We start from the raw sequence: 9,709 nt of genomic DNA, 5'->3' as shown, positions 1-9,709 counted from the left end.
TTATCCTGCTCCCTGTTTTACTGTGCCGGCGCCGCAATTCTCGAATTCAAGCCGGCCAGTGCAGCCCCCCTTCCCCCCCCCCTCTCCTAGGCGCCGCCCTAGGTCTGCTCCTCTGCCCTAGCCCGCCCTCGTGGCACCTCCTCGCACCCCCACGCGCCCACCACCGCCGGCCCGAGCTGCCAGCGCCGCGCCACCGTGCCGCCGTCGTTCCCCGGCCGTCCGCCCTTCTCCTCCCCTTCTTTCCCTATAAATAGCACCCCAAGCCCTCTTGAAGCTGTTCCCACCCCTTTGCGCCTTGCCCTCGCCGGAGTGCCGCCCCAGTGCCGCCCGCCGCCGCCCTACTGCCTCAACGCCGGCGGCCCACCTCCGGCCGTCTCTTCTCCTCCCAAGTGTGCCAAACGGTGCGCCCGAATGTCCTCTTCCTCCCCACCCCCTTCCCCTTGCGGATTCACCACTCCCTCGCCGGAATCGGGATGAACCCGAGCTTGCTCCGGCCATCTATGGCAGGAGGACCCAATTGCGAAATCTCAAATCTTTCCAAGGGTCCAAATGGAAGTTTTCAACCCTTCTAATGTGCTGAACTTTGAAAACCCCTAGAAAATCGTAGAAAATTCAAAAAAATATAAAACCAGTTGCATGTGAATCTTCATTTCAAATTCTATCACTTTTGTTTTATGACCATGCTGTGAAAATGGATAGTTTGTACTGTATTTAGAATAGAATAGATAGGTGTTCATTATTTCATGTGAGTGATATTTTTGACTTGTAAATTCAATAGAGAATTGTAGGAAATTCCAAAAATTACAAAACCAGTTTTGTTTGAAACTAGGTTTTTGAACTCTACAACTTCTATTAAGTAACTTTGGTATGAAACAAAATATTTTTGAATCTATATTGAATTTAAGACATGAAAATGTAATATCTTATCCGTAATTCCAATTTTTACCCTATAAGGTTAACTTTGTGATCATGATCTTTGATATACAAATTTCTATAGGACATATAAAGTGATATAAAATCTTCAATCTAAATTCATGATATAATTTAATTTCTTTTAAGAGAACCATTTCAAATTATTTTGAGCCAAAATTTTGCTAAGCATACCTTTTGAACTTTAATCAATTAGATCTCTTAATCATGAATTATGAAGTAATCTATTTTTAAATATTCAAAATCTTATAACAATTCTTTACTCAAAAAGTTTAAATTCAAATCTAAATCTGAATTTAATTCTAACTTATGTTTTTAATAATTATCTTGGATTAATTCAATTTGTTTATAATACAATTAACTAAATCTTTTCAGTGAAGCTTATCTAATTAGATCTTTTAATCAAAATCTTTTAAATATACAATAAGTTGTGTTTAAGTTTTTAAAACTTTATAACTCTAATTACTTAGGGTTCACATTCAAGTTTGAATTTAATTTAAACTTGAATACTTAATTTCTATTTTCAATTAAATTAATGCTTTAGTTATGGGATAATGCTTATGATTCAAGACTTAGATTCCTTTTATGCCATAAGTGCTTGAGTGTTAGCTTTTGGAATGCAACTTTACCATGAATTAAGATGAAAGTGTGCATCCATTGAACTCCATCTTGCATATCATGTAGACTCGATCTCTTCCGCCGACGGAAATTAACAGCTAATCCCGGAACCAGAAGGAGGTTATTCTGAAGATCCCAAGAACTTCGTCAGGGAATTCTCTGGAGGCCCGAACCAAAGTTCGGACGTTATTAACTTGACTAACCCCAGCCCCGCCAGTAAAGGCAAGCCCCGGACATAAACCTTATTTTATTTATTCTATAATTTATATTATTATATCTATCTCTGCATTAAGTTCTTAGGAATTGCTTGAAACCCTAGTTGCATTCTCCTAGGAACCAATGTGATGGATACTAGTACTTGAGTCCGACTAGCTGCTATGCTAATAGGGCCGGTAGAAGTCGGGTGATTTCCTGTCACTCGCGCGATATAGGAGTTGTAATGATTACATTCCTGTTATCACTATAAGGATGCCGGACGGGAGTTTTGTGCGGTATCATGGTTGAGATGATACTCCGTCTGTGTTGATGAATCTGATAAGGTCGCAGTGTGTGGAAGTGCGGGTTAAGTGTTTGAAAGTACTAGCCACATACGTGAGTTATGGGTAAGCGGTAAGCCTAGTAGCCAATCGGCCCGAGGAGTGGACATACCTCCCACCACATGTATTTGGTTCTTTTGGTTACTTGGTTCGACTAGGGAAATACGTGTTGCAAGGGCAACCAGGAATACGGGTTTTGTAGTCGCGCTACAGACGTATGTCCTGCACACATTGGGTGTGCGTATGTTCCTGCAGTCGATTGTGGTGGATCTGACCCACGAGTCGGAATGAAAGGCAAACGGTTGCTTTGGAATGACCCTGTGGTGTTCCAAGCGTGTGTGTTAGGTTTACCTTGCAAGGTTAAATTCGATTCGAATCGTCCGCTTCTCACGAAGATTGAGACTGCTTGATCCCTTTTCCACATAGAGTAACAAGAGCAATATTATGGTTATCAAAGATGATGTTTGACCAAAGATTATACCATGCTTGCTTAGTTATAGGTGCCTACCTAGTATGGATAATTAACTAGAATCTGAAAGCTAAAACTTGAAGTTAAGGATCTATTCTTTGTTGCTTTTCAGCTGAAACTAAACCCAGAACCATTATAAGCTTTCATAAGTCTAGTTATGGGCTAAGATATACCCAATCCCGGGTAAGCCTTGCTGAGTATTAGTATACTCAGCCTTGCTAGCTTTATGTTTTTCAGGTAAAGCCTTTGAAGACCCTACTCTTTCCTTGTCATGGCCCCGTGCTTTTCCAGAAGGTTGGTCCGAGGAATGGGATCCGTCCCGACCAATACTGATGATCTCGAGTGATGTCGTGTCTGGGCTTAGCATGACATCCACCTTGACGACGTGTTGTAATTCTTCGCGTATGTTTTCCGCTGCTTTTAACCCTAGCTTTACAGTTTGTAATCTTTTCTCTAAATTTGAAACTTCATACTTCTTTTTGGAAACTCTTGTAATGTAATTCTCTATGATGTAAAATATGATGGTGATTGTATCTCTGGACTCACCTTCGTGTGAGGTAACCTTATTTGATCCTGTGTATCAGTGGTTTATCGGGACGTTACCCGACAGGCCAAGGGATTATACCGTTTGAAGCACGTTGGAGCCCTCTGGAATGGACTCGCGTACTTGAGCCGGTATAATTCAGGTTGGTTCTGCCACAGCTGGTATCAGAGCTATAAGGTTATCCTGGAGATACATTTTACCTTAAAAATGCTTTTAGTATAAAATTTGACCAATAAAATGTTTGAAAAAGTCACGTTGGATTCGTTAAGGATCGTGCTTAGTACGTAAAGCCCTAGGGTAATGTTTATGAGGGAAATAGAGGTGGCTATGTATGTATATCCTCCTAACTACCAGCATTACTTTTCTGTCAAAACTTAAATTCATGCACAACTCAACCTTATATTCTGTAACGACATCTTCGATCGTGAGGTAAGAAGGTAAGGATCCTCAGCCAACTGAGGGAGCTTGGCCTTCCCGTCGGTGATGCGAGCCGAACGCTGTTTCTCAAGCAGTGGCCTACTTGAGATGCTGCTAATGTACCAACCTCGGTTGACTACATTGGGAGTATATGGTTCGGCGCAGGATATGGCGATCGCTGTTCATATCCCCGCATTTTGCGGTACCCCCGTGAATACGTTATCTCGATAACGTATGCTAACGTTGTCTGTACGGCGGTAATTGTACAGATGCTGTTTCTATAGTGAACAGTAATGAATGGGAACGCTTTCATGACATGCTGGCATGAAAGGTTCATTGGATATATATTGTGGTTTTCTGCAGGTACACTAACCATGAATACGAAACTAGGACGGATAGGGTTTATCGACTAGTTAATAGTGAGAGACGTATGTACTATGCCACCGAAACTAACCACGTAAGTCCGAAGATATTCGGCAGTTGTTTTTGGTTTGTGAGGACGAGTAGAGCGTGCATGCATAACTCATCATTAAATGCATCATGTGTGTTTTGGTTCCTCTAAGGATGTGTGGTAGAATGTTGATCTTTGGTGTGGTTAGCGGGATTCTTGTAGTAGTGTTGATTAAGTCTCTTAAGTATCTTCCTGCTTTCCAATCCTTGCTATATCAAAATCAATTATCTCGTCCTATTTGCCTTGTAAGTCTTCAGCAGGGTAAATAAATTCTATCATCCGAATCTTTGTTTCAGATGGTTGGAGCTACACGTGGAACCCCGGAAGGATCCGGGCAGATCGATCCAGCAATTCCCAACCACCATCTCCATCACTTTCACATCTAGCCGAGGTTATGGCTCGGCAAACCAAACTTCTTAACCTATTGGTACAAGCACAAACGAAACAACAACACCAGCAGTCACGAGGTCGTGATGAACCTCAGGTGGCAACTTATCAAGATTTTCTCAGTACTCAGCCCCCGCTGTTTAGCAAAGCAGAGGAGCCTTTGGATGCCGATGCTTGGCTCCGCATCATTGAATCTAAGTTTGCTCTTCTTACGATTCCATGTGCGGACTCCAACAAGGCTCATTTTGCTGCCCAACAATTGCACGGAGCTGCCCGTATTTGGTGGGATAGTTATTGTGCTATGCAGACTGATGGCCATGTTATCTCCTGGGAAGAATTCCGTAATGCCTTCAGGGCACATCATATACCTGAAGGGCTGGTGGAGCGGAAACTGAATGAGTTCTTGGCACTTACCCAGGGCACCCGCACTGTACTGCAGTATGCACAGGCTTTTAATCACCTGTGCCAGTATGCGGGCTATCATGCTGATAGTGATGCCAAGAAGCAGGATCGCTTTCGTCGAGGTTTGGATACTAAGCTCAAAGAACATCTGAACCTTGTCAAGGCGAATACTTTCAGCGAGTTGGTCAATATGGCACTGACTCAGGAGGATTGCATTACGGCACACCGTGCCGAAAAGAAGCGAAAGATTTCCACTGGATCCACGAGTGTTCAACCCTCGTGGTATCAAGTTGATCAGAATATATTGCTTGAAGCGCCACAGCGAGACGTTCCGATTGGCAGACTGGTTCTTAGGCCGCCTCAACAACAAGAAGAGTGTCAACCTCCTGTACTCCTACAACAACCACAACAATTTGGCCCACGGCCGAATATTCAACAAGCTCGACAGAAAAGCAACCCTCATTGCTGTTTAAAGTGTGGAAATGCGGATCATCTCCTTAGAAATTGTCCGCAACTCAAGAGATCTAATCAAGGTCGGAATGATCAGAACAAGGGTAAGAGGCCGATGATGCAAGTCCGGCAAGGACAAATTAATTTCACTACCCTTGCAGAACTTCCGGATGGCACTCCTATTATGTCGGGTACATTCTTTATACACCATAAACCAGTTGTTACATTATTTGATTCTGGAGCAACTCATAGTTTCATCAGTAACAACTGTGGTACCCGAATAGGACTTGATCTTTGCTCTACTAAGGGGTCATATATGATTTCTACCCCTGGAGGAAAGATTACTTCTAACCAAATGGTTAAAAGTGTGCCAATTCAGTTTGGCAGTAAACTAATCAAGACTGATTTAGTACTGCTAAATCTAGAGGGTATTGATGTGATACTCGGGACAAATTGGATGACAGAACATGGAGTGCTGTTAGACATCTCATCCCGAGTTATTGAGATTAACTCACCACATCAAGAAGCTATTATCCTCTATCTGCCTCAGCAAGAGTATTTGCACTCTTGCACTTATGCCATCACAGACGTTAAAGTAAAAGATATCCCAATAGTCTGTGAGTATCCCGATGTCTTTCCGAACGACTTGCCTGGAATGCCACCCGACAGAGATATTGAGTTTATTATTGAACTCCAACCAGGCACAGCTCCTATCTCGAAGAGGCCGTATCGCATGCCTCCAAATGAATTGGCTGAATTAAAAATCCAACTCCAAGATCTCCTTGATAAAGGTTTCATACGCCCAAGTGCGTCACCTTGGGGTTGTCCTGCTCTCTTTGTAAAGAAGAAAGACAATAGCCTAAGGCTATGTGTCGATTATCGTCCACTCAATGCGGTCACCATCAAAAATAAGTACCCTCTTCCCCGCATTGACATATTATTTGATTAGTTAGCTGGAGCTAAGGTCTTCTCAAAAATTGACTTACGCTCTGGTTATCATCAGATCAAGATTAGGCCTTGCGACATTCCAAAAACGGCCTTCTCAACCAGATATGGACTTTATGAATATCTGGTTATGTCATTTGGGCTTACCAATGCACCGGCATATTTCATGTATCTTATGAATTCAGTCTTTATGCCGGAACTTGACAAATTCATCGTGGTCTTCATCGATGATATTCTGATATATTCCAAGACTAAAGAAGACTATGTTAATCATCTACGTGTCGTGCTTCAACGACTACGTGATCATCGCCTTTATGCCAAATTTTCGAAATGTGAATTTTGGCTAGATAGTGTGAAATTTTTGGGACACACTATCTCTAGTGAAGGCATATCGGTTGATCCTACTAAAGTCCAGGAAGTTATGGATTGGAAGCCCCCAACTTCAGTCCATCAAATTCGAAGTTTCCTTGGCTTGGCAGGATATTATCGTCGATTCATTCCAGACTTCTCCAAGATAGCTAAACCAATGACTGAGCTACTGAAGAAAGAAGTTAAGTTCTGCTGGGATACTAAGTGTGATGAAGCATTCCACACTTTGAGAAGACTTTTGACAACTGCCCCAGTATTAGCTCAGCCGGATAATACTCAGCCTTTTGATGTCTATTGCGATGCCTCTGGAACTGGCCTTGGTTGTGTTCTTATGCAAAACAACCGAGTCATCGCTTACGCATCCAGAGCACCTCGAAATCATGAGCAAAATTATCCAACTCATGATCTTGAATTGGCAGCGGTTATTCATGCTCTCAAGATCTGGAGACATCATCTTATGGGTGCTAAGTGTAACATCTACACTGACCATAAGAGCCTCAAGTATATTTTCACTCAAGCTGATCTGAATATGAGGCAAAGGCGTTGGTTAGAATTGATTAAAGACTACGATCTTGAGGTACATTATCATCCTGGCAAGGCCAATGTGGTTGCAGATGCCCTTAGCCGCAAGGCACGATGTCATTGCTTATTCGTTGAGGCTTTCAATGACACTCTCTGCAATCAGATGAGGAAACTCAATTTAGAAATCATTCCTCAAGGTAGTCTAAATCATTTATCCCTTGAGAATACCCTTCGAGATAAAATTATCAAATCTCAACTACATAACGAGGGTATCAATAATATCAAGCTAAAGCTATCACAGGGAGAAGCTAAATATAAGTGTTTTCACACTGATCATCAAGGAACCTTATGGTTCAACAATCGAATTGTTGTACCTAAAGATCATCAGCTTCGCAAGCAAATCCTTGATGAGGCACATCTATCCAAGTTCTCTATTCATCCTGGTAGTACCAAAATGTATTAAGATCTTCGACAAAATTTTTGGTGGACCAGAATGAAAAGAGAAATTGCCAAGTATGTATCTGAGTGTGATACGTGCTAGAGAGTCAAAGCCACTCATCTCAAAGCATCTGGTACACTTCAGCCACTACCCATTCCGTCATGGAAATGGGAAGACATTAGTATGGATTTCATTATTGGTCTTCCCAATACATCTCAAAAGCATGACTCCATATGGGTAATCATTGATAGACTTACCAAAACAGCTCATTTTCTTCCCGTGCATACCACCTACTTAGCTAAAAAGTATGCCGAAATCTATCTGGATCAAATTGTTCGGTTGCATGGTGTTCCTAAAACCATTATTTCTGATCGAGGACCCCAATTCATTGCACGCTTCTGGGAACAGTTGCAGTCTGCTCTTGGAACTAAATTGATTCGAAGCTCTGCATATCATCCCCAAACTGATGGACAGACTGAGCGAGTCAACCAAATTCTTGAAGACATGCTCCGAGCTTGTGTTATTCACTATGGTACAAGCTGGGACAAATGTCTTGCTTTGGCTGAATTCTCTTACAACAACAGTTATCAATCTAGTATTCAGATGGCTCCATTTGAGGCGTTATACGGTCGCAGATGTCGAACTCCTTTAAATTGGTCTCAGACCGGTGAACGCAAAATCTTTGGACCCGATCTGGTTATAGAAGCCGAAGATAAGGTCAAGGTTATTCAAGCCAATCTCAAAATAGCTCAGTCAAGACAGAAAAGCTATGCAGATAAAAGAAGGAAACCTTTACAGTTCCAAGTAGGAGATTTTGTCTATCTCCGAGTATCTCCTACCAAAGGTGTCCAGCGTTTCGGCATAAAAGGGAAATTAGCACCAAGGTATGTTGGACCCTTTGAGATCCTTAAAGTCTGTGGCTCAGTGGCTTACAAAATTCGCCTCCCATCTCAATTGGCTGCCATTCATGATGTCTTCCATGTCTCCCAACTCAAGAAGTGTATTAAAATACCTACGGAGATCATTGAAACTACCGCCATTGAGATTGAGCCTGATCTGTCTTACACCGAGCAACCTATTCAAATTTTGAATACCAAGGAAAGAGCCACCAGAAGGAAGACAATTAAGATGTACAAGATTTTATGGGATCACCACACCGAAGAAGAAGCAATCTGGGAAACAGAATCCTATCTTCAACAGAATTTCCCAAACTTCCTTCAAAGCCAATCCCCAAACCTAATCGTCTGATTCTTTCTGCCTTTGGAATCTCGGGACGAGATTCTTTTTAGGGGGGAGGGCTGTGACACCCTAGGTGTCAAATTGTACCATAATATGTATGAAATGTAATGCATGTGTTGATATGTATAAGATTGGATGTAATTGTAGCAATAAGACCCTATGTGTAATTTTATAAAAATACGAGTCCTTTTGTGTAAAATGCATGAGTTACAAAAGTAACTTTCAAAAGTTACTAAGGGCCAAATTATAAGAATGCAAGTAATCATGACAGTTCTGAAAACTTGCATTAAGGTCCAAAATTATGTGTGTAAATAGGTAGCAAAGACAAAATCTTATAAAACTTAAAATTTGTCCAAAGTTTCAAAATAAAGATGCATACTTTGAGTTTTTGAAATCAAACCCTAAAGCAAAGTTGTAGAGCTTGAAAAGTTGTACAACTTTCATTTTGGTCATTTCTCCATTAGAGCCCTGTATCAGTGGGAAATTTAGTTTTACTTTCAGGCCCTTGAAGTTTTTGCAAATTGCAAACAAGTCCCTGGCGCTCTCCTATTCCTCTTCCTCCTCTGGCTGTTTATCCTGCTCCCCTGTTTTACTGTGCCGGCGCCGCAATTCTCGAATTCAAGCCGGCCAGTGCAGCCCCCCTTCCCCCCCCCTCTCCTAGGCGCCGCCCTAGGTCTGCTCCTCTGCCCTAGCCCGCCCTCGTGGCACCTCCTCGCACCCCCACGCGCCCACCACCGCCGGCCCGAGCTGCCAGCGCCGTGCCACCGTGCCGCCGTCGTTCCCCGGCCGTCCGCCCTTCTCCTCCCCTTCTTTCCCTATAAATAGCACCCCCAAGCCCTCTTGAAGCTGTTCCCCACCCCCTTTGCGCCTTGCCCTCGCCGGAGTGCCGCCCCCAGTGCCGCCCGCCGCCGCCCTACTGCCTCAACGCCGGCGGCCCACCTCCGGCCGTCTCTTCTCCTCCCAAGTGTGCCAAACGGTGCGCCCGAATGTC

The sequence above is a fragment of the Panicum hallii genome, chromosome 9 (assembly GCF_002211085.1).
Source record: "Panicum hallii strain FIL2 chromosome 9, PHallii_v3.1, whole genome shotgun sequence".
NCBI lineage: Eukaryota > Viridiplantae > Streptophyta > Magnoliopsida > Poales > Poaceae > Panicum > Panicum hallii.
This window is presented reverse-complemented; position numbering follows the sequence as displayed.